General features: G+C 45.8%; 1 protein-coding gene across 4 annotated transcripts in view; it reads left to right on the forward strand.

The window, feature by feature from the left end:
* Fgf1 (fibroblast growth factor 1) overlaps positions 1-26095 on the forward strand; it is a 91695-nt gene that overhangs the window by 42117 nt on the left and 23483 nt on the right. The window contains exon 1 of one of the 4 annotated variants that reach the window (XM_060377352.1): positions 21627-21814. The exons of 2 other annotated variants lie outside the window; for them this stretch is intronic. The gene's annotated coding sequence lies outside the window, so the exon portion shown is untranslated. Of the gene's footprint in view, positions 1-21626; positions 21815-22354; positions 22600-26095 lie in introns of those variants that run through there. One more of the 4 variants, XM_060377351.1, reaches the window with a different exon arrangement.

Raw genomic sequence — 26095 nt, forward strand, 5'->3', positions numbered from 1 at the left:
AGAAGAGTTTGGGGAGCCGACAGTTCCACCACTTAACAACAGTTAGTGCACCTCCAAGCTGAGGTGCCGAGCAGGCAGCGGGATGTAGAGTCTGGCTGTGAATGAGGGTTCCACCCTTACTGCATGCTCACGGAATCACGAATGCTCCAAAGTGAAGAGCTTCCTCTTTCTCCTCGAGTCTCCCGGTGCTCTTCCTTACTACGTAGTGGGCTCTGCCCAGCGCACCTGCCACTCTTAATCATGAATACACGCCAGCTACCTTCCTCCTCAGATAACCAGCCTGACTTGTGCCTGTGAGGACTCCGATTGGACTAGAGACCACATGAAGTGCTTGCCTAGCATGCATGAATCTCTGGGTTCAATCCCCAGCACCACATCAAGCCACGTACGGTGGAACATGTCCGTAATCTCGGCACTTGAGAGGCAAGGGCAAGACGGTGAGGAGTTCAAAGCCAGCATCAATTAGATAGCAAGTTCGAGGCCAGCCTGCGTTATAGGAGAGCCTCAGCAAACAGAAAGGCAACGAAACCAAATCTGGATGCCAGGAGGAGTGCGGCATGGGTGCTTCTGATACCAGCGCTGGAGAGGCTGAGACAGGAGGGTGAGAGCTCCGGGCCACCGTAGGCTCCACAGGGAGGCCCTGTCTCAAGAAACAAAACAGAACTTCTAGGTGCATTGTTTGTGACATTCCTATCTCTCCCTATAAGAATTATTTATGCATGTTAACCCCCCGTGGTGGTTAAAGTCCTAAAATTCGGGCTTAGAACCGCTTTCTGAATTTGTTTCAACAGTATCTTCCGTGCTATATAGAAATGTGCCCAGCACAGAGGCTCCACACTCAGTGCACTGAGAAAGTGAGCCGTGAGTGAGGAGGCGTGGTCCCGAGGTCACTGTCAGCTTAAAACACTCACTGGTGGTCAAAGGGGAGAGCTTCAAGCCCTTCGAAGACTTGAAGATAGTTGTGCTCCTGGTTCCATGTCTAGAGCATGCAAAAATTCTCAACAGATGTATGTATGTCTTGACATGTGTAGGCAAACAACACCCTTACTGAAAAAAATAATATAGACCTGTTAAGGAACTTACTTTTAGAAATTTTATTTTTCCTGATAAAAAAATAGTACATTTGTAGGGTTTGGTTTTTGTTTTTTACTGTTACCAGGCCCCCCATCCCCAGCTCTTACAGAAGTAGACATTGGCTCACTTCAATTTCTACCTTTATGTATTAGCATTATTCTAAGGCCCTGGAACCCAATGCTGAAGCCTGATACCTTATGCCCTTGTGTCCATTCCGGCCAGGAGACCTCACGAAAATCAGGCTGATTCATTCTCATGCACCACAGGCTGTGCCGGGTCATGGATTCTGAAAACGGAAAGGAGCGGCGACAAGCCAGATATCAGGTCGCTGGGGGCTTGATATTAGCAAGCTGACAGATTTCTAGAAAACAACCGACCACTTGAAAATGGAGAATGATGGACACGGAGGGAGGCCGGGCTGTGGCCTGAGCTCAGGAGGACATTAGAGGAAGACGCTGACTCTGGCAGGCCAAGCAGCATGTAAATGGAGAAGCAGCGGCGTTTGTGGGGAGAGGGTGGCGAAAGAACGTTGCCAGGGATGGCAGCTACCACCAATGGCATGCCAAACACCTACCACACACCGGGGTAGGCATTTTCTACCACCTTTCACTTATCTCAATGACCCTGGAGTAGAGATGCTTATTTTACTCATTTCACAGATGAGGAGCCTGCAGGTGCAGGGCGGGGTAGGGGTAGGGGCTGGTAACTCGCTCAGGGTCACTGACTTAGGGACTTCAAGAGCCGGCTTCACCCTCCCACCTTCTGCTCTAGACTCGGGGACGTTCGTCCCAGCAAGCCTGCCATGGCTGAGGAACGAGCTGTCTCCCGACGCCCCAGAGAGCAAGGTGCTGAGTGCTGAGCTAATCTGGGAGTGTAACCGAAAGCCCTTCTGTGACCGAGCTGTCTCAGAGCAGATGTACTCATCCGTCATCAGGAATACTTACACCATTGTGTCCAGCCCCACCTACAGGACTCTTTTTTTTTTTTTTTTAATTGTCTGCCCTTCAGTCGTGAGTGAGTAACGCCACTTTCCATTTTAAGCAGGGAGCTTCAGGAGATGAGCATGATTTAAAGCTGCGCTGCCTGGGTAGTTACTCACTCCCCTCAAGGGGTGGCTGGCTCACACCCTCCCACTCGGGACACTGGCAGGGAGGTCTGCCGAAGCTTGAAGGCAATCTGGATGCCCCAGAGTGAGACAGGCGTTGTGCCAGGGTAGGCGGAGGCCGGTGGCTTGGCTGCCTCTCCACCTGAAGCGCTGGCTTGCCCTGAGTCCCCTATGTATACCAAGATTGTGTTTACTTGTACTTTCATATGGCGTCTCCTGAGGACCTACTATGTGCTAGGCACTCTAGTTCTCTGCTAGAGATTCCACCAGCAGCTGCACAGCTCTGTCTAGAGAACAGAAGCAGGCGACTATAGTAAAATGTCACAACGACAGGTAAAATGTATAATCTAGAAGCCCAGGGAGGTTTGGGGAACCAGGCGCCATAGGCCTGAGTAGCATGGTAGGCAGGAAGAACAAAGAGTTGCCGGCGGGCTTTCTGAACTATAAGCAACCAAAGCAAGCTGGAGAGAGAAGCTTGGAAAACCTGGGGTTACTCCAGGGGTCACCAGGAAGGCACGGTGGCCTCAAGTTACAACACAGGAATCTTCCACGCAGACACGACTTGTGTGTCTGTGAGGTGGGGGGGGGGGCGGGGAGAGGGGGAACTGAGCCGGAGACAGAAAGAGGGGCTGCGGGTGTGTGTGAATAATGGAAATGGGTGGGGCTGAAGATGCTGGGCAGTCAAGCCGGATGACAAATGTCCAGAGAAGCAGGTAGAAGTAGGGAAGGTGGAGAGGAAAAGGCTGGCTCAGGGATGACCTAAGACTTTCTGAGTCAGAGAAGCCAGGAGGCCCAGCTTAAAGAGAGCCCCGCTTGCCAAGGGAAGCAGGCACCAGGCACAGCCAGGCTCCCAGGGGATTCTTGGCCAGAGACATTTTCTAATCTCTAAAGGCTCTGCCATCTCTTCAGGAAGCCAGCCTCGTGCCAGCAGGTAAGGAGAAACTATGCCCTAAGTGTTTCTTTGTATTTCCATGCTCCTGGGGCCATTCCAGAGGGCCCAGTTCTCACTGTATGACTCGGGCTTACAGAGCCAGCTCACTCAGAGCAATGTTCCTCGTGTGGCATGTGGGAGAAATGAGGAGAAGCCAACGAGCTTGAGAACAGCCAACGTTGCGTGGCTGTGCCAACACAGGCTGACAAGCATCGTCTAATTTCCCCCTCTGAGCACACCTGTTGGTTCGCAGATGAAAGGCTCGTGCACAAAGGCTGATGACTTGGCTAAGATTCTGTGATGTGCCTATCACTGAACAGGGTACAGCGAGGATCTGGCTGCCCACAGCTGTGTGTTGGCAGAGACGTAAGGAAATGAGGTTTAGATGATGACAATGACCACCTGAAAGGAAGACCCTCTTCTTTGCTAAGTGCACAACTAAGGGGTCCCTGAGCAATCACATCCCTCATTTGAACCTTAAGGTCAACTACTGAGAAATTTCAAGATTCGGGGGTGGGATCCCTGATTTCCTAGCAGGACCCTTGAGTGAGGAAGTTACAGACTCAAGGCATTAGCTTCTGAACTAGCAAGGGGCACATCTAATGTTTTAAGTTAATTATTAAACTTTCTCTGATTATATAAGAAAGGTTCCTTATAAATAGTATATAGAACACAAAAATGAAACAGTAGATACTAAACAAATAAACCGTTACAGGTATCTGCTCAGTGCTGGCTGTGGTCACGTTTTAAGGGGTGTATGTATTCTAAAGTGAGCATGTGTGTGTACAGATATGCATGGATATAAACTGTAGTCTCTCCTTCCAGTCCTACACATCGGCATTACCTTTCAAAATCACAGTTCTTAGTATCTGGAGTTGTTACTGCCTGATTTGCTCTTTGTCCTTAAGGAAGACTTGTGCACTAACATACAAGTTTGGGCGTCCACTAAGTGAGTATCAGCGAGCAGAGCATGCCAGGGACAGAAACCGGATCTAGTTTATGGGAAGGAAACGGAATTAGGAGGCAGGTGCATTTTCATTACTTACTAATATTCCTCCCCGGCACACAGTGCAAGAGAGGCGAGCGTAAGAACACAGCTCACAATGTGCAGGGCATTCGGTTATGTGACAAAGACGCAAAACAGAAGAGCAGCCTCTAGAGCTGACCTCTGCGTGGAGTCTTCATTCTGACCCCGTTTTCGTCTTCCTTGGCCAAGGGCCCCCGCCTCTTTGCCAAGGGCAGCACATGGGCTCTTCCAGACAGGAATGCAGAGTGGCCTTCACAGGCCTCCAGAAGCAGCCCCCCCCAGAACTGATGCGGCACCAGAGGCAACAAAGCCAAGTCCACTCAGCTCCTATTGTCCCTTCTTGGCACACCATGTGCCACCGACCTTTGGCTTCTCTTCTAAGCCATCAAGGCAAAAATCCTGTCTGTTCAGGGGACCTGTTCACTCCCTCTTTACATTGTAGCTCAGACATCTGTTTCGTGTTGGGAGCCAGCAGCCTGGAGTGCCACTTGTTTGTGTGACATAGCTGCATTGCCAATGCACTCCAGGCTGCCTGCCTGTGAATATTCTGACCTTGAAATAGCCTAGAGTGAGGCCCACGGGCTTCAGGCAGGCCTTTGCCCCCATTCCCGGCAAAGGGGAGAATGAATGTGGCCTCAGCTAGTAAGTTACAGCTGAGGGAGAACTAGTACCTGGTTCTTTTCCTTCCTTCTTGGTCTGCAGCTTACCCTTTTCTTACCAAGTTATTCCCTGTCCCAAGTCAAGGTGATGTTTCTGCCCAGTACAGCCAATGGGTGCGTGAACTGGGAGTCCAAGTGTCTGCTGGTTCCTCCTTCAATGGCAGATTCATTTATTTACTGGAAAAGGGCTTCTTTCCTTTTTTTTTTTTTTTTATTTTTTTCTTCCTGTTTTTCCAGGACAGAGTTTCTGTTTGTAGCCCTGGCTGGCCTAGAACTTGATCTGTAGGCCAGGCTGGCCTTGACCTGCTTCTGCCTTCCGAGTTCTAGGATTAAAGGCACACGACACCACTGCCCATGGCCTTCTGTTATACTGGGTTGTCCTCTGCTTTGGTCTTATTTTGCTGTGGTTTTGTTTTGATTTTGTTTTTGAGACAGGGTCTTATAGCTCAGGCTGGTCTTCAACCTCTAATGACGCGGATTTGTTTTTCCCTATTTCATTTACTTTTAGATTTCATTTCCAAAGGTTAGACAATACACAAATCTGCTTTCAAAGTCCATCATTTCCTACCAAACCCTTTATTCTACTTTTTAGTTCTATGACATTCGAGAGATTTTTCTTTATATGTAAACAAACACACAGACAGTTTGGATATCTAGAATATTCCTTTGCCCAGAGTTACTTAACTTCTTAAGATCCTGGGTTTCTGTTTGTAAACCTGGGAATGATACTTTGTATGTGCGATACTATATGCTACATTAATCATGCGATCTTATGTATGACGTACACAATATACTCCAAGTAAATTAGAGTTAATTATCTATATATTCTTTAATAATTTTTAAATTATTTTTATTTCTAGCACATGTAAAATTATTAAAAATAATGTAAAATTATTTTTACATTCTAGCTGAATGGTGAGTGATAACTGTCTTTATATTTTCAGTAGTGATATTGAGTTTCCATTTAAAATAAATTCCAGTTTAAACACTAATTGAACATCAAAAATACTAACATTATGAGACCCTACCTCAAAAAAGTATGTGTGTGTGGTAGAAGCCATAGCTCGGCTGGTAGAGTGCTTGTATACCCTAGTATAGAGAAATTTGTGGGTTCAATTCCTAGCACTATACATTTGACATGACGGTAACATGACTGGAAGGTCAGCATTGAGAAATGGAGGCAGAAAGATCAGAAGTACAAGCTCATCCTTGGCTACTGTGTGTGTATGTGTGTGTGTTTGTTTGTGTGTGTGAAAGCTTTTTGTTTCTTTTCCTAAATCTATGTCTAGTGGCTGAGGATTGAGCTCCCTTCCTCAGCAAGCACTGGACCCAGGGTTTCATCCTAGTTCATCAGGGAAACTTAGAAAAAGAAAGCTGAACATATCTAGATTATCTCTCAATTATTCAGGACCACACTTTGTCCTTACGCAGGAAACACATCCCCTCAACGAAAGCGCTGACACGGTAGACGTAGGCAGTGAACACTCCCAAATCAGCCAGCAGACATCTCAGCCCAAGCGCAGACGCCTGGTGCTTGGGGAGGTTGGGACACAATCCCAGCGGCCGTGTCCCACCACCATGACAGGAGGAGATACAGCCGGTCCCCACGAACCCTTCTCTTTGTGCCCCCACCATCTCCATGTCTTAACCTCCACTGGGATAGCTCGAGCCCTCTCTACCAGAAGAGCCATCTCCGAGCGAGGTCTCCAGCCCCCAAATGCCCCTTTTCCACTCTCTCACGTCAAATCTCTTTCTGGGACAGGGATGCCTCCAAAGTGTTATACAGAAATCCTAATAATCTGATGTAAAGAATGTCTGTGAATATTCACGGAACATCTAATGAGCACAGCAAGGAGCCAAGTCTGTGGGTGAAATGAGGGACTGAGAACCGAGGCCGGGCCCTTAGGACTGAAGATTCACAGGAAGGGGTAGGGGTGGCGGGAGACAAGTGCAAGTGCCGGGATAGCAACGTCACGTGAGAGTAGAGTGGTTGCCACAGGCGGCAGGAGCGGACACACACAGGGTGCTATAGGAGCCTCTAAGGGAACAAAATGGAAGCAGCATAAGCCCCCAAGGCCTTTGTGCTATTAAAAGGTGGTGTCTATTCCTGCAGGCCCTGCGACCAGGGGGCTATTTTGAGTTCCCTGCCCACTGTGGACTAACAACTACAAGAAAGACAGGACATCACACTTTTGGAAACATGACAGGTTCTTGTTGATAGGGCTCCCAAAGTCTCCTCCAACAGACAGGGCAGCCTTAGACACAGGTGGCTTCCTCCACATCCCTCACCCCACCTACCAAGTCCCCGCACCCCCCCCAAACCCTCGAGCGCTGATTCCTCACGGAACCCCGCTGCCCATTCCCCAGCCTCTCATACACCGTCCCTTCCTGCCACCCGTGGCTCAGCAGGGGTGAGAGGTGCCCACGCACCACTGCAGATTGCCTCAGCCACGAGTTCACACTTTTCTATTTTAATTTTTGTATTGTGTGTATGGGGAGGGCCCATGTGAGTGAGGGTGCTGTTGGAGTCCGGAAGAGGATGTCATAGCATCTGGCGCTGGAGGCCCGTGTGGCTGGGAGCCACCTACTGCAGGTGATGGGAACGAGCTCCAGGCCTCCGCAGGGGCAGCAGGAGCTCTTGTCCTCCAAGCCATCTATCCAGCCATATTTGAAAACGAAGAACGAGTATTTCAGGCTAGTACGTAGCTCAGAGAGCACTTACCTAGCGTAAGGCCCTGAATTTGTTCCTCAGTGATCCCTGCGTGAAAGCATGCCGTAGGAGCTGACTTTTCTCATTTTCCCCTCACATGCAATGTCTGGTGAGTCACAGCCAGCAAGCGTTTGTTGAGTGAATTAACGAACAACAGTAGTCTACTTCAATCCCATCTCTTCTTCATCTCTTCATTCTGGTAAGCTGGATTGCCTTCTGAAGCACGGTCAGTGGTTTTAGAAAATGAATAGGATTTCAGGTTGACTTTATCAATCAAAATTCTCCTACCTGGATTTATAGCTGGGGGTAAAAGAATTGGTTCACGAGAAAACTGAGGTAGCACACACCCCTCTTCACCAAAGCATGTGACGCAGGATGCACACATCCTTGTCCTTCCAACCACCCTCCTTCCTTCCAACAAATACAACTGTACTCAGTGCTCTTTGCGATATGATTGGTTCTAAAAGGTATGTGTTCACCACGTACGATGAGGTACGTCGGTACATGTGTAAATGTAGTAATTTCTGCCATCCGTCTCATTAGCATACCCACCTACCACCCCCAACGGCTTTCGGGTGTTTAGTGAGCCCTCAAGAGAATACTATTATGACTTGATCCTTTTGTTTTTTAACTTATTTGGAAAACGTTGGAGTCTTTTTGTCCTTTGAGATGGGGTTTTGCTCTATAGGTCAGGCTGGCTCTGAGCTCATTACCTGCCTCACCCTCCTTGGTATTGGGACTGAGCAGCGAGGCAGCTGACTGTAAGTTAAAGTTTGTTTGTTTCTTGGTTTTCTTTCTTTCTGAGACAGGGTCCCATGTGGCTGAGGATGAGTTTGAACTCAGAATCCTCCTGCCCCCACCTTCCAAGGTCTAGAAGTATGGGTGTGTGCCACTACACTGGTTTCAAATGATACTAGGAATTGAATTTAAGACCAAAGGAGCTATTACTGACTATTGACACTACCCTGCAAACATATCTGTCAACTTACTCATCCTCACTACCCAGACTATGGGCCCACTATCCTCTTATTTCCACTCCCTATCAGCAGGTACCACCACTCTTTGTTTCTATGAATTTGACTGGTTTTAAACATATGAGCAAGATCTGTGCTTTATGTCTTTCTTCACCTGGCTTATCTGCTTAGAAAATACCTCTAGGTTCACCCACCTTGATGCAAACGACAGCATTTTCTTCTGTTGTTTAAGCAAAGAGTAATCCATCTGTCGATGGACATCTAGGCTGGTTCCTAACCTTGGTTGCAACAGATGCTAGGATAAAGATATCTTGGCTGCAAGAGATAAGCAGAGAAAGCTGCCTGTTTAACCTAGTGATTTCAATATATTCAATGGTGGTGGGATTGCTTGCCATTTCTTCAGATCCAGTGATTTATTTATTTTTATTGTATGTGTTTGAGTGTTTGCCTGCATGTATGTATGTATATCATATATATGCCTGATGCCCATGTACACCACAAGAGAGCACTGGATGCCCTGGAACTGAAATTCTGGATGGTTGTAAACTACCAGATAGTATTCAGGAACTGATTTCTGGTACTCTGCAAGAGTAGCCAATACTTTTAACCACTGAACCATTTTTCCACACACACACCCATCCTAGACCACTATTAAGAAGTTTTTCTTATATAGTAGCTTTATAGGTTTTAGTTTTATACATAAGATGTCAATCCATTTCGAGTTGATCTTTGTATATTATATGAGCCAACATATTTATTAAACATGTAATATATATCAAACCTGTGTGAGAAACTGGGAATAAAAAGCTAAGTAAGGCTGGTTTCTGCCTTCCACCTTCCCGATGGTGAGTGCTCTCTGTCACAAACAATTCCACATTTGGCTAAGGCTGAGGATCTGGCTTGCTTCCATGTATGTGGACCTATCTGCATTGCCCACGTGGCACGCTGGGGTTGGCTACCCAGAGGCTATTTAAGCTGTGGGCTGGCTTTCCCCAGGGTCAGATGATTGTTCAAGGTTCCTGAATAAACTGCATTGAAAAAAAAAGAAAAAAAAAGCTAAGTAAGACAGACAGGGGTCCTACCAATAACAGAAACAGCCAGACAGCAAGCATGAGGGTTCCTCTCATCTTGAGGGAAAAGCAGAAGAACCCTGTCTTTCCGAGGGAGGGGGATAGAGACAGGGATGGTACACAGAGGTCCAGGCCAACATGAAAATAAGATCAAAGGTGAGCATGATGCTGGCAGATTTTGGAACTGGAAGTTCACTCTTGTTGGAAGCCACTGATGGATGTGGTGCCACGGAACTCTTAAGCCATCTGTTTTCTCTTAATACAAAGACCAGGACTTCTTGGAAACCAAGCAGGTCCCCAGGAAACAACTAGAACATAAACACTGCAGGTGTGCTCACCATCAGAGAATAGGGAACTCTTAAGCCATCTGTTTTCTCTTAATGCAAAGGCCAGGACATCTTGGAAACCAAGCAGGTCCCCAGGAAACAGCTAGAATATAAATGCTGCAGGTGTGCTCACCATCAGAGAATGCAGCTGGAACACAGTAGATTCTTTGTGGCCATTTGCAGAAAAAATGAAAGAAGCCACACAGGTGGTCTCAGCCATTTTCTCTGGCATCACCAAGTGGCAGAGGAACTAGAAGTAAGGAGGCATTTGGAGCATTGGCTGTACCCCTCCTAGAAATGACAGCAATTGTCAGAAAAGCCAGAGCAGTGTGGCTGGGAAGGCAGGTCTTGAGATCACACTCTTCTGCTGAAGGACAGGCTGTCTGTCCAGGCTCCTGCGAGTGGAAAACAGGCAGAAAAAGAGTGGGCACTGGTCCCAGTGCCCAGCCTGGCACAAGATGGTGAGCTGGCTCCTTTGCTGGATGTCATCACCTGAGCTATCGTGATGTCTCAGTTCAGTCAGCTGCTTAACATCTGAGTTCCATGTTCCTGGAATATGCTGTCACCTTCTCAGAGAAGGTGCGTGAACTGATGTCCCCAAAATATTCTGCTCTAGCAGCTGTGAAGACCAACTTTGCTCCTGGCCCCCACCCATGCAGAAGACGCCCCTTACCTATTATGTGGGCTTGTATCCTACCTGACCGCGACTCCACTCAGCAGCTAGTGACCTTTTAAAACTTGCAAATCTGATGATGTTACTCCCCAGCCTACCTTGTCTGGTCTTTTCCTACAGTCCTGCCAACAAATGCCCACAAGGCTCCAAGCAATCTGCCAGCTACCCTAGCCACAGCCTTCTCTCCTCCTCCATGATGGACTTTTTTATTTCCACTACTGAAATATTCTCTTTCTGGACTCCGTACTTTTGCACATGGCTTTCTCTACCACCTTTTAATATAAACAGCCCTTTCTCCAGGACACCCTGCCATCTCTCAGGTTCTGCAGGTTGCTTGTCACACGGCTCCCTGAAAGCCTTCCACTTCACTGTTCTAACACCCAGTTCATCCAGAATCCCTGTGTTTTTCCTACTGGCACCACGAGTGCCTCACTATGTATGTCTTATTCTCTACTACTTTTCTCATGCCTGGTACACTAGTTGCTCATTAAATGCATGTTGGGTGAAGGAATATATATTCACACTCTTGAATGCTTGGAAGCAGCTTTCCCAAAGAAAATGAGGGCAGAAAGAAGCTGAAACACAGCCATGTTATCTTGTTTCAGTGCTGTCATTTCCTCTGTGATGGACTTGCTGCTTGTGTGCTGTGGGTAGGCTTTAGTTAATTCTTCAGAACCACTTTCTGGCTTAGTTCAGAATAGTCTGGGCCTTTAGAGTAGGCCCCGCCAAAGCAAAGCCTCCGAGAAAACCCACAAACATCAGCCCCTGTCCAGGTGCCTACGCATGGACAGCCTCCTGCTGTACAGCAGAGCACTAGTGAGGAGCCCGCCCTCCTCTTGCCCTGTGTTCTGTTTTGCTTTCTCCTCCACCCCCCCAGTGGCAACAACAATTATTCAGTAAAGGAAATAAGAGCAATGGAAAGAAAGAGAAAAAATAAACATTGAAATAGGCAGTGTTCCTTGGCTACTGCTTAAAAAAAAAAAGAAAAGAAAAAAGAAACATGGAGTAGATTTGGAGATATTTCAGTGACTTTGTGAAATGAAAAAAAAAATCAAGTTTTTTCCCCTTCAGTGGAACCACTTTTCTGAGGCCCACAGTTCACACAGTGAGCTATGTACTAGAGTCTCCTGGGGTAACTCACTATTCGCTGCCAGGCTTACTTGGCCCATGCATTAGAACTAGGAGAAGGGACTTCATCGTAATTCCCAGGAAGATGGGCCTATACACAAAGGAAAGCTCAGATATGAGCACCATGGTAGGCCCTGTGCTGATAAGAGGAGAGACAGCTGGGAGAGGAAGCTTCGATCTCCCAGGAATTCCAAAGGCAGGTTCCAAAGATGCTGAACCAAGAAAAATGCCACACTCAGACTATGACAGGCAGAAAGAGGGACGCTGCTGATCCGCCTTCTAGTACAAGTGGGAAGTTTATTCACTTAACACTGCCTGAACTAAACCTGGTAACAGGGACCTGTGGCAGGTAGATTAGGAAGGCGATTGTGGCAACATGATTCATGAGGATGCCATGTTTTCTCATGCAGCTCTGCCCTCAATAGTCAGGGGGATTCCCCACATCATAGGTGGATGTAGCCCCATTGTCTATCTTCCAATTCTCTGAAACATTTTCATCAGTTACCAATTTTCTGAAAACTGCCTCTGCAATGGGTGACCGGCAAATGTTACCAAGACACACTGACAGCACTGACTCGGACCCAGCCTCTGCCATGTTTCCGTGCAGATCAATGTTTATATTTTTAATACAAAAACTAACAGAGGAGTCCAGCATCATGGCATACAACTTATAAACCCAGCACTCGGGAGATAAAGGAAGGAGGATCAGGAGATCAAGGCAAGCCTCTACTACTCAGAGAGTTCAAAGGCCAGTTTGGACCACATGAAACTGTCAAAATAAAAATAATGGGAATTAATTCTGGCAGAAGTAATCATATACCTTAAAAAAATTTTCATCATTATTTATGCATATATTCTAACTTTCCTGTCTTTGCCTTATATTTAAGGCAACCTACGTGAATTGTTTACTTCCTGCTTATTTGTTGAACTAATACAACAAATTTAAAACTTGGCCCTGTTTCCCAGGTATGAGGTACCATATCCCTGTGGCACAGGAGAAGACATGTGACTCAGAGATGCTGTGATAGTAAAAGAAAGCCCCTGCCAAGTCTTTGCATGTTTTTGTTACTCAAGGAGAAAGTGCTTGCTTGGGATTGTTCTGTTTCTAAAGCCCCAGAAGAACGGCTAGTCTATTTGTAACCCAAAGCAGTCAGTAGGCAGGACACAACCAATGACATGATGAGTCAGTGACACTCTTCTTTCAAGGAATTTATGGCTGACTTTGACTTTTGAGCAGTTTTTTCAATTACTCTCTGGGGTTAGTCTCCTTTCGATAAGGAAAGTTAAGTTCAACCTGGCAAGTTGCAAGGGGCTGTGTAAGAGAGCAGGGGGCAAGAAAGCCTCACACCTGTGTTAAAGGCAGAGGGAGAGACAGGAGCTCTGGGGAGGACAGAGCCTCCTCTCCTGGAAGATTATCCCGGCAGCTTGATTTCTTTCCCATCTTTTCATTTTAATGCACAAACAATAGCATCAAAATAATAAATGAGCAACTGACTAAAGTAATGACCCAGCCAGCGTGGGGGGCAATTTCAGAACGGAAATCTGAGTCTGGCCAGATAGATTCTGCTGAGAGAATGATTGAAGAGAGAAGCTCCTAAAAGTAGATAACATTTCTTTGTAATGTTTGCCTGGAGGAAAGGCATCCTTTCACAGGAAGAAGCTCAAATCCGGTCTATTTTTGTAGGAGCATTTCAAGTGGTCAGTCGACTTATTTCCTGTGGTTCCCAGGAATTCTGCAGCAGACTCTCAAGAGGATGTTGGTGATAGGGCGCGGGGACTTGATGTAGAGAATCAATAATTATCTCTATATTTGCCTCTTTTTTTATAAAAACAATCTAAGGGAAAGCCACCTGCCTCAGAAGTGCAAAGTTCATTACAACAGAGAGTAGAGTTGGACATGAAAATCCTTCAGAATGGCAGTGTCCTTGGGTCAAGAATTTGCAACATGAAATTTCATTTATCTGCTCATTCTCTGTCCTTCCTCTTCCTCATCACCCAATAATCATTTGGGCTAACCTTGGGGGGCCAAGAAGGAGGTGAAAAAAAACATGGTCTCCACCCTCAAGAGCTTAGTGCCCATGAAAAGAGACACATCAAAAAAGAGCTCACAGTGAGGGACAGATAATTAATTACGAGTATTGGTAATTTTAAGGAAGAAAAGAACAGGAGGCTCCAGAGAGCCTGGAGAGATGGCTCCGTGGTTTAGAGAACTTGCTGCTCTTGTAGGGGGTCCCAGGTTCAACTCCCAGCACCTACATGGTGGCTTACAACCATCCATAACACGAGTTCTATAGGATCTCTTCTGACTTCTGCAGATCCCAGGCATGAACATGGTACATATAAACATGCAGGCAAAATACCGATACATAAATATTTCAAAAATTGATGAATATATTTTTAGAGAGGGAAAGAGAACATAGAAGACGAGGGGCACTAAACACACATGGAGAGGTCAAAGAGGCTCTCTGAGGGGTGGTACTTCAGTCATCGTCTGAAGGACAAGTAGAAGCCAGCCAACGGCTACTGTTGGGGAAGGACATTGCTCGAAAGGAAACAGTTTGTTGGAAGGTTGTATGGTGAAGACCACAATGAACTTGGGATCCAAAAGTAGATGAAGATGAGGGTGGAACGTGGGAAATGGAAGTATGAAAATGTCCTGGGCCACATAACATCATATAGGCCATGCCAGGATTTAGATTTTGTTTTATAGAAATGCAAAATTATAGAAAGATTTAAGCCAGGGGATGACCAATCTGAAATAAGTTTTTAGAGCTTTCTCTCTCTTTATTACACTATGCATTTAAAAACATAACAAATCACATAAGGAAAGTGGGCTCAGATGGGTGTGGTGGCACACGCCTTTCCTCCCAGCACTTGGGAGGTAGAGGCAGGTGGGTCTCTGTGAGTTTGAGGTCAGCCTGGTCTACAGAGTGAGTTTCAGGACAACCACTGAGACCCTGTCTCAAAAAGAAAGAAAAGAAGGAAGGAAGGAAGGAAGGAAGGAAGGAAGGAAGGAAGGAAGGAAGGAAGGAAGGGAAAAAGAAATAAAAGGAAATGGAAGGTGTGGTAGGTCAGTGCAGGAATGAAAAGGAGGTAGGAACGAGATGTACATTTGGTAAGCCTTAACACGAGTCAGAGTTTGATCGGTACACCTCAGAGATGTCAGACAGCAAAAAGGCTGGGCCTGAAGTAACATGAGGGAAGCCATGCTGTGGGTGTACTAAGGAATCATGCAATATTTTGTAAATAATTCAATGCAATGAAGAGAATATTTATATTAAAAATAATAATAATGGTGATGTAGAAGAAGAAGATAAAAAGACAGTTTGAGTAAGATTGACTAAAATATAATGTGAGCAAAACAAACCTGATATGAAACCTTGTAAGTTGTGCAGTGTTCGTGTGTGCCTGGGCCATATACACGTGGACAGGTGTGTGTGTGCAGTAGTGAGACAGACAGTCACAACAACCATTAGTCAGTGTGGCACAGTTAGGCCTAAGATGAACCGGGCTGTGAGGAGAGCTCCCTCAGATGCAAGTGGTGCAACAGAATTTCAGGCTGAGAAGGTGGAAGCCTTCTGTGTGTTGATAAGGGTTTTCTGTCAACCAAATTCTCCGCACTTATAGAAATCTTATAGTCTAAGGACTAGCCCTATGGAGGGCAATGTTGAGAAGCAGCAATCATCTATGTATTTATTTCCTGTAAGATCAGATCTATAAGAACATCATACCACTGGAGGTTCAAAATAGAAGGATGAAAATGCCGGGAAATGTCCTGCCTTCTCTCTGCCCCACTCTACGGGCCTATCCAAAGACAGATTTATAGAACTCTAGAAGAGGCCCTGGAACTTGACAAGACCAGGGAGGATGCAGGAATGTAGATCTCTGGCTGTCCAGGGGAATTAGGCACATAAATATGGCATCAGAGAGAAGACAGGAGACCCTTTGAAGCCTCTCCTTCCTCCCTGTTGCCCAATCTGTTTTCAAAGACCAACAGCTTAAGTGTCTCCATTTTTTTTTTCTAACAGCCACACCCAACACAGTGTTTTTTTTGATCCCTAAAACATGAGAGGGATAGTGGATGTTGTAGAAGATAAATGGCTTTGGAAGGTCAGATAGAAAAACACAGACATGAGGAGGGAGACCAAGAGTTGGAGGGCTGGGCGTGCACTGTGCTTTGAGCCACCAGCCAAGCTTGAGTAACCTTCACTGAAAGGCCTCTTCTGACAGACGGGTGGGCAGTTGAGGCTATCGGTACCTACCTGCCCTCAGCATTTTCTAAGAAATGGCGTCATGACCATAACGTGTACCTTCCTGGAGACAGGAGATACCAGGGCACATTTATCTCTTAGGTTAGCTCTTGGGCATGAGATTTTAGCTTACTTCCAAGAGATTTCATCCCTTATGCAAAGCTGGCCATTCCTTCAGGAGCTGAGGTGATATTGTTCTCCTGCTGTCTCTCTCCCCTGATACCCACTCAGGAGCTTGGCTGTGTGGGAACCTATATGTGGAAAGCTATGTCACAGGATCTTGAGAGCAACTGGCACTATTGAAATTCAACACAAATGGAAAAATAGCCTTCTGGGAACTATTCATATGGGATGGAAGAGAGTTGGTAAATACAAGGAATTGCTAAAAATAGCCAAAGTCCTTAAAAAGAATGCCAAAGGGAACAAGCATACCACTGTTCTAAAGCAGTCCCCACAGAAAACAGCCCTGGAATGCTTGCACCCAAGCTCTTTTGTTTCTGCCCTTTTGGCTGTGACACCCACAGGGTCCCTTTGCAAATCCTGGGCCTTGGCTCTGCCACTGACTCCCCGGCCTGGAGTATTCAGGGCCCATATTGGGCCTCCCTAGCTCTCTTTCAAGGTCCAGAATAGACTGACACATGAGAAAGATCCATGGGTATACAAACACTTTAAACATCAACCACACACTGGCCCTGCCACCGAATCTTCCAGAGACGCCTAGATAGCATCTGTCTGGCCAAAATATGGTTTCGCCCTTTGTTTTCATAGTGTTTTGAGTGAGCCAGGAATATTGAAAATGCCCAACAGTCAGGTCATGTTATGAACCAATGTCATGGGGATGAGAGCTTTACTCTTGACTAAGACACAGGTTTACTTTGCTGACATGTGCAGTCCTTCTGCAGCACAGTTGTCCAGGGCTCAGAAAAAGGAAGAGTAGAAAACAGTCCCCAAGGAGCTTCTGAGAAGCTCATTTGCTCAAACTGCTCCATGAAACTTCAAGTGCCTTAATAGTTTAATTAAGACTCAACCCATCAAAGCACAGGTGCAGTGAGCAATGTAGTAAGGGCTGCCATCTACTGAAACTCATCATGTGACATGTCCTGCCCTGGCCTTCTGTTTCCTTACGGCACTGTTATAAGATTGGCACTCTCGGTTTCCTTTTTTATGATCTGTTGGAGACGGAACCTAGGGCTACATGCTAAACATGACCTTTACCATTGAGATATATCCCCAGTCACAGGCAACCCAAAAGAGGAACAGAAAGGTCAAGTAACTTGCCAGGCATAAAAGGAGCTAATGACACCACAGAAACCAAAATTCAAGTCTCAGGCTGTGAAAACTCTCCCTTTATGGGACATTACCAAACTTCTAAAGTCAACCCTTTCCAAAGTTGGTTCTGGCCTTGCCCACCTCTTTATCATCATGGCAACTGACCACCTGGAAGCAGCCACTGCAGCCCCCTGAGAAGGGACAGCTGTCAGGGGCAAAGACTCTATGTGCATGAAAGCAAGCATCCCTTCTTTGATGCTGTTCATGGGGCCACACAAGTTACAGAAGCTGGCCCGGCACAAAGAACAGAGAAGGTGAAGGGTCACACAGTACAAAGACCATTTCTTCTCTTGATCACACTGAGTGCATGATTACAAGTATAGATTTCGGCATCAGAGAACCCCACGTTCAGATCTTAAACTTTCCACACTAAAATAGGACAGGATGCATTTCTGGATTGAAAATATCATTCTATTCATATACTGCCTTGTTTAAAAAAAAAAAGGCAGGGTAGGCAATGCCTCTCTAACAGAATTTCTTTGAGAATTAATTAATGGACACAGCCTGCTTAGGACCCCACCTAGTACACTGTACATGTGTAAGAACTTTCACTGTTTATGGTTGTAGTCCAGGAACGATATTAGGTAATGCATGGAAGGGCAAGCCTTTGGCTTGCCCAAATAGATAAGAAGCACACACTTCAAAAGACTGAGTTTGAAGAAGATTTCTAGGTCAAGATCAGATGGGGGTAGGTGAAGAAAGACTCTGCAAACGCCATCTTCCAAAGGCCAGGGGAGTCAGCTGACTTGGAGAAAGGAATGTCCTTGCTGGGCCCGTCCTCGAGACTGTAAAGTTGCACAACAGATTAAAAAGATTTTTGGAGACACATCAGTTAGAGGAGGTTGAAGGAAGGAGATCGAGGGCTGCAAGAACCCCTGCAGAATCACTTAACACTTGGCTCTGAGCCCCGGCTTTAATGCATCAGTCCACAGGAAGGATGTTTCTGTTTAAGATGTGCACAGGTCTTCAGGACACTCTGGACCAGAGTGTGCCGTTAAAATTCAGACAGAACCGGGGCCAGCAGGACCCACCTCTGCGCCAGGCAGCCTCTGCTTTTTGTCTCCGTGTGGATCTGTTCTCGGCAGGCACTTAAAAGAATGTCTGACCTCTGGCTAGATGATGATCTTATGATGGGGAGGTGTTTGGAGGGTGAATAAGCCAGACTGCAGAGAAAAAAAGAGATCTCAAATAGAGGGAGAAATAAAAGCTGTTGGAGGTGACCCTGGTGGGGGAGGGGTGCATCTACCCCTCTCTGTTTCTGTGGAGATGTGTACCAGCAAAGGCTGAGAGTGCTCCCGGGTGATGTGATGATGAGATGACAGCTTCTTGCCAGCTGCGTTTGGTCCAGGGGAAAATGGCCTTCTCTGGAGCTGGCTGAGACCAGCAGGGCTGGTTAATCCACCTTGAGGGCAGAAAGCACAGTGGCACATGCTTTTTAATCCCAGCACTCAGGTGGCAGAGGCAAATAGATTTCTGTGAGTTCTAGGCCAGCCTGGCATATGTAGCAAACTCCAGGTCAGCGACAGCGACATAGAGAAACTGTCTCAAAAGACTTTTTTAAAGCAGTTGGGATGTTTCATCTGTCACACAAGTTGTAACAACCCCAATGGAGTGTGGGACAGGCTCCTACTCAAACATGATAGCAATTCTACCGTCAGGCAGACAGATGTTCACATTAAATGAGTGAACAAGAACCTGGAAAAGGCTGTAGAGAGTTTAGCTACAACCTGAGTTATGAAAGTATGTCTAGTTTCATAAGATTTGGGGTTGGTAACTAAGGACTCAGGGCTTTTCTCTGTCTAAATTCCCAGGACATTTACAGCATTCTCTCCATGGCATATGATGAGCAGAAGCTATTAACACATGCCATCTTGGTCTCCCTCAAGCATTTGGTTCTGGAAGCCCAGGAGCAGTCCATGTCCAGTAACTTGGGAACTCCTTGGGATTAGAAAGCTCCTAAAGAAGTGGAGAGGGAAGGGGGTGGGGTGAGGATCCATGGTAAAAAACATGGCCTAACGCCTTAAAGATGGAGCTGGTTTCCGCCTTCCACCTTCCCGATGGTGAGTGCTCTCTGTCACAAACAACTCCACATTTGGCTGAGGCTGAGGACCTGGCTTGCTTCCATGTATGTGGACCTATCTGCATTGCCCACGTGGCACGCTGGGGTTGGCTACCCAGAGGCTATTTAAGCTGTGGGCTGGCTTTCCCCAGGGTCCGATGATTGTTCAAGGTTCTGAATAAACTGCATTGAAAAAAAAAAAAAAAACATGGCCTAGCAGGAGCTGCTGGGCTCAGCCCCCAGGGCTGAAGAAAATGGAGGAGAAGGCTTTTTAAACTCTAGGCCTTCTGTCCTCACGGACAACACAACCTTCAAGCCTACAAATTCACAGAAAGTTCGTCACTGTGCCTCATGGCCATCAAGCAAGGAGTCTTCTATCTGTGGGTTGTGACCCCTTTGAGGTCAAATATCGGATATCCTGCACATCAGATATTTACATTCTGATTCGTAACAGTACCAAAATTACAGTTATGCAGTAGCAATGAAAATAATTCCATGGTTGTTGGGGGGGGGAGTGTCACCATAACATGAGGAACTGTATTAAAGGGTCGCAGCATGAGGAAGAATGAGAGCCACCGCTCTAAGCAAATGAGGAGACAACGTCACTACATGTTAAGTGAGGATGGAACATTCCAACCTAGCAGAAAGAGACTTTGCAAACACTGCTAAAATACCTCTCTAGATGCTCAGACTCAAGTTCGTTCAATTCTAAATCAACAGCGTGAGTGTGTGCACAGTGACAGTCAAGCTAGCAACACCCAAATGCTCACAGGTTCCCCAGGGCCAGGCTCAGCACTTTAGATGCACTGAAAACAGTGACTCAGCACAACAGCCGAGGCTATGGGGAAAATAAGGAACTGTGAGAAGGAATGGTTTGCTAATGAATGTCCAGCAAGGTTTGAACTCAAGCCAAATGGTATGGTGGTAAATCACAGAGGCAGGAGGTGGATAGATAGAGAAGAAAGGACAGATTTAAAAAAAAAAGACTTTTAATTGGGATAGAATTCATCATTTTCCCACCTCCCTCTTCTCCTTCTAGATCCTCCCAGGTACTTCCCTTCCAACCCTTTCTTTGTCCCCACCACTCAAACTGACAGCCTTTTTCTTGGATTATTAGTATTATATACACATAGTTGTATATTAATGCACAGAGACATAAATATAATTTGTGGATTGGTTCCAAGGATGACCACTCTGCAATGGAGAGCCAGGAAAGGGGTCCATCCTTGGGAGAGGGCATTTCTCCTCCTAGCAGTCATTAGTTGTCTGTAGCTCTTTGTCAAGAGTGGGACCTCTTGAAAATTTCTCCCTTTCATGTTAGCATGTCCATTCATATACTGCCATTGCTCCAGTCTTGTGTATACAGCCATCTCTATGGCATAAGCTCTCTCACCAGAGCTCATTTCGAGCTACTACTGATGGTTTTGACAGGTGGCAGTATGATTTCTGCCTGGGCTATAACGATCTTTCAGGAATCTGAAGGGTTCAACTCCTGCATACTCTGGTCAAAGTCCACCCCACAGCTGAGTCCATAGTTTGTCAATGATGGAAAAACAATTTCAGCTCATGGAAGAGAACTGGCTTGGGGACAGCAGTCTGATATGCCAGCTCAGGCCAGCCAGCCAGGTCACACTCTAATCCATACAGAGCACCAAAGACACAGCAGAAGTGAGGAGGGCTGGGAACACGCTGTCTCTCTTCCCACAGTCAAACTTTCCTTCACAGAGAATGTGCCTGCCTCAGGATGCTCTGTGGCGGAAATAAGGAGACCTGGGATCCTTCCTCCGGGCACTATAATCACTTTCTTGGTCAGATAAGGAGGCTAGCCTTGAAAGTTCTGACCCTGGGCCTTCTGGACTCAGCAATTTTAATAGTATTGGTTCTGAAGAAGTAAGCAAGTAATCTTTGCAAATGGAAACAGGCTTTTGGGGCCTGTTTCTAAGAAAGGGTTTTCCTGTCTAATGTGATTGCAATTAAAATACATGTAAGATTCTTGGCTCAGCCTCTGTCAATATCTGCAGGACCACACCTGCTAATTAGGCCTCCTAACAACATGCTTCCATCAAGACCAACAGACAAAGGTACTTGCCAAATGCTGGAGGCAGAAGGAGCCAGTAGCTTCCATCTCAGAGCTTCAGAGACTAACGAAGCAGGCAGTCAAGAGTGTAGTTAAATTGCATTCATTCACTCACTCTACAAATATTTGTCAAGGGCCCGTTAGGTGCCAGGCATCTTGCCAGCCTCTGGGATACCATGGTGAGCAAGACAGACCAGTTTCTGCCTCCATGGAGCTCTCAGTCCAGTCACGAAGGGAAATATTGATTAAAAAACCAGGAGCATGAAGGTGTAATTAAAAAGTGATAAAAGATCTCTGAAGGAATGGGAGGTGGTCCTGTGAGGACTGGTGGTGCCTAGTTCAGTTCTGGGAAGTCACAAAAGGCTTTCTGAAGAAAACTGATGACTGAACTATGGTCTGAAGACAAACAAGCAGTTAACCAGGTAGGTGGGACAGAGGGAAAAGGAAAATATTGCAGACGGAGGGAAGAGCATAGACAAGCAGCCGAGGGTGGGAGGGATCTCTAGGAAGGAGAAGGCAGGTTCGAAGAGGATGCCGGATAGAAGATGAGGCAAGGGCAAACAACAGGTCTCCGGCAGGCCCTCGGGCTGTAGCACCGTTTTGGTGTTTACCAAGCAAAAACAGGAATCCACAGAGAATTGTGACAGTGGAACACAGGTGGCAGTGACAATCAGTGCTGCTAGAGGAGCCCAAAGAACCAACATCTGACCTGCTGTGTGTGTGTGTGTGTGTGTGTTATTCGGATGGGTGTCAGGAGGTCGAGATTGGGGGAGTGTGTCTGCACAGAGATTTCTGCAGGAGGGAACGCGAGCACTGAATTTTTGAAGGGTAAATATGATTAGGCAGGCTACAGTGGAGGAGAGGGAGAACCTGGTGCTGTCAGGTTTACGTTAAGGCCTGGAAGAATGTAAGGGGGTGGAGCGTAAGCAGGTATAAAAGGGCCAGTAAGACAAGGCAACAGAGTTAGGCAGAGCCCAGATCATGAACGCCTCACAGGCTGTGTCAGGAATCTGCACTTGATGCTAAAGGCAGCGGAACACTATGGGGTCAAACATCTTTTAGAAGGAGCACTCCTCAGGTTTCTGAGGTGGGGAGGTCAGGAGCAGCAGGGCTGAGAGTGGTGGCCGGAGGTGGAAGCAAGCAGTGCTGCCATCCAGATGAGAGCATGCAGAGGAGGAGAGAGAGAGCTGTTTGGGAACTTTAAAAGGTGAGAGGACCTTGCTACCATCCGATGGGTGGGCGTGGTTTCCAATCAATCAATAGTCTGATAAAACAAGGTTTCAATTGGATCGAGTCTTGGTTCTGCAGTCCTCCTAACCATACCACGGATCCCTGAGAGCCATGGTATTGACTTCTTGTTAGGCAAAGCTCCTCTCGGACAGTTACTCAGTTAAATGTGGTGGCCATACCCTTCTAGCGCCTGCACCCTTGTTCGTAGCCTTTATCTGTTGGTGCTAATGTCCAAGAGGACTTATCAAAGGATCTCAACCATCGTCGTGGAGTTACCGTCCTCTTGTTCTTTTTTCAGTTTTGCCCTTGCATACACTGAAGCTGTGTCATCAGATACGGAAACTTCTAATCTGTCTGTTGACTTTTCCCATTTATCATTACGCAATGATTCCTTTTGCCTTTAATCATTCTTTTTACATCGGAGTTATTTCATCTCTTATCAATGTAGCCAGGCCAGCTTTTAACTTTTTATTATTATTTGTCTATCATGTTTGAAATCTTAAAATGCTTATTTGAGAGAAAGAGTGGGGGGTGGGTGGTTATGTTTGTGTGCATGGGTGTGCACAGGCTAGAAGACAGCATTGGGTGTCTTCCTCAGCCATTCTGCACTTTGTTCTCTGAGACAGTGTCTCTCATTGAGCCTGGAGCTCGCTGGTTCAGCCAGACAGGGACTGGCTGGCCACTGAGCCGCAGAGACCAGGCTATGTCTGCCTCACGCGCCCTCGGATTACAGATTATGGCACATGGCTTTTTCCCAGACGCTGGGGATCAGAATGTATGTTCTCATCCTTGAGCACCAGGCACTTTACCGACAGAGTTCTCTCCCAGCCCTTCCTCACAGCTCTTTCCCACATCCTTAGTTTAGGCTGGCCTTGCCTGCACCCCCTCCTCTAACCTATCACCTTACACCTACTTAAACCTCCCACCAGCCAGCATCCCTCCTTCCACTTTTACATTACATATGCTCTGCTACTTTCCCTCTTCCCTAAAGCCTTTTTGTCCCCTCCCACAGACCTCTTTCTAGTCGTTTAGTTTCTACACATGCTCAGGCTCACATAAATATACATACAGAAAAAAATGAGAAGGTAGGTTCTCCCTATGAGGGAGAATACAAAGTCTTTCTGAACCCTGGTTACCTTACTTAATGTAATATTTTCAAGTTCCACCCATTTTCCTGTAAACTTCATAATTTCTCCTTTCTTTATGGGTGCCCAAAATCCCCTCTGGCATATGTTCATTTTCAATATCCATTCATCTGCTGATTAACATCTAGGTTGATTTCCCTTCGAAGCTATTGTGAATGCAGCAGCAGTGAGCATGGATGTGTGAGTGGCTGTATCATAGGACACAAGAATCCTTTGGTCACGTGCTCAGGAATAGTGTAGGTGGGCCATATGGTAGTTGTATTTTTTACTTTTTTTAGGAACCTCTACACAGATATCCACAGTCCTGCCATGGTCTACACTCTCATAACTAAAAGTCCTTATCAACATTCGTTACCATTTGTTTTCTTGACGGTAGCCATTCTGACTGAGGTGTGATGGATCTCAGAGTAGTCTGAATTTTCATTTCTGTGATGGCTATGAATGGTGATCAGTTCTTAAAACAGTTGTTGGTCATCTGTATTCCTACTTTTGGGAACTCTGTCTAGTTCCTTAGCCCATATTTTGAGCACGTCATTTTTCTCTTGCATAATTTGTTGAGTTTTCCATGTATTCTAGATATTAATTTTCTGTCAGCTGACAAATGATTTGTCAGCTCACAAAGATTTTCTCCCATACATAAGCTGCCTCTTCACTCTATTTTTTTTTTAAGGCTGAGTCTTGCTGTACTTATCCACCATATGCACGCCACTAAAGCTGGTTTATTTTTTACCCTTTCACTTGAACCATTCTGCATCTTTATATTTTAAATGTGTTTCTTGTAATCAGAATATATATGTGTGCATGGATTTTTAAAGCTCCTATCACTAAGTAACTTAGTCAGTTTATATTTATTGTGACTATGAATATATTTGGGTTGATTTTGTTCATCTACTCTTGAATAACATTTTGATTTTTCTATTTGTTTTTGGATAATTTATATAAATGCAGTTTTACTTACTCCACTTTATCCTTCTCACCCCTACTAGCTCTTGGCTGAAATTCATTTTACTTACTGTTAACATTTAACATATACATCTGACTAAATAAGATATAAAGTGAGCTGACCTCTTCAGAGGTAGAGTACTGAGGCTTCTACGTGATTTCATTCATAGAGACATGGACAATTTACAGAACTTGAGCTGAGTCCTGTTTTATACATGATAGGCTTGAGGACTGCCTTAATAAAAATCGGCTGTCTTCAATGGCCTGATGAAGTTTGCAAATACATTTCTATGTAGATAGTCTCTGTTGCATAAACAGCAGCAGAGGTTAAACAAACCTACAGGTGTCAATGTTTATCTGTCCTTTGTTCTCAGAACCATAAGGTTTTTCCCTCAGCAGTCACTAGAGCCACACTGAGCACAAATGTTTCCTGGGAACAGCGGGATTCCCAAGAGTCACTTCCAAAATCGTCCATATGTCCAGTTGTCCATATGTCCATATGTGAGTCTGCAACAACGACTTGAATTCTCCCTTACCCAACCAGTTCACCTTTTCCTCCTTCACTTCTCTGTTAGCATCTCTGAGATCTAACAAGAATTTATGCCACATATGGAAGAGAATTAAAAAAAAAAATAATAACTATCTTAAATAAAGCTGACCCGGATTACACCAGGCTTCAACTAGTTTAATAAAACCATGTGCTCTTATCTCTAACAGGTTGGGTCACATTGTTACACTTCCCAAGTGCCTTTGGAGTGTTGTGTTTGTTTAACCCTTCAGAGGATTCTGTACCGTAAGACAGAGTGGGGGTCATTAGAGGAAACAACTCCTGAGCGGATGGCATGGCCACCCTCTCACACCCCACTTGTGCACACCCAGATCTGTTCAGTAGATATTGGTTATCTCACATGGAAAAATGGCCTGAGTTCCCAGGCAAGGATATAAACTTCCCACTGTTTCTTGTGTCTGGTCCAGAGGCCACAGATGACTAACTTTGTCATGGACGTTCAGCTTTAACAGGGACGTTCCAACAGCTTTAGTGTTCCTCTCACTTCTCTGTCAGTGGCAAACCAAGAAAATCATCTGTCTTTCCTAAAATCTCACCAGCGTCCCAAATCCCCGAGCTGGCTGGGTGCAAAATGAGAGAAGGGAGTCCCCTTGACTTGATCCTCTCTATTTCCTCACAGAAAATGCCCTCTCTAGATAGCCACTAAAACAGACAATAGTGATGAAAAGCAAGGCTTGCAAATCCACATTCTGCTTAATGCCTGATTTCACTTAGCTAATAGATTCATTTATGAGAGCAATTTGTGCCAACCCCCAGGGACCTGTTTATGTTGCTGCCTTATGGCTTTGCCATGCCATATATTTCCTTTCTTCACATCC

The sequence above is a fragment of the Meriones unguiculatus genome, chromosome 2 (assembly GCF_030254825.1).
Source record: "Meriones unguiculatus strain TT.TT164.6M chromosome 2, Bangor_MerUng_6.1, whole genome shotgun sequence".
In the NCBI taxonomy this organism is placed as follows: domain Eukaryota; kingdom Metazoa; phylum Chordata; class Mammalia; order Rodentia; family Muridae; genus Meriones; species Meriones unguiculatus.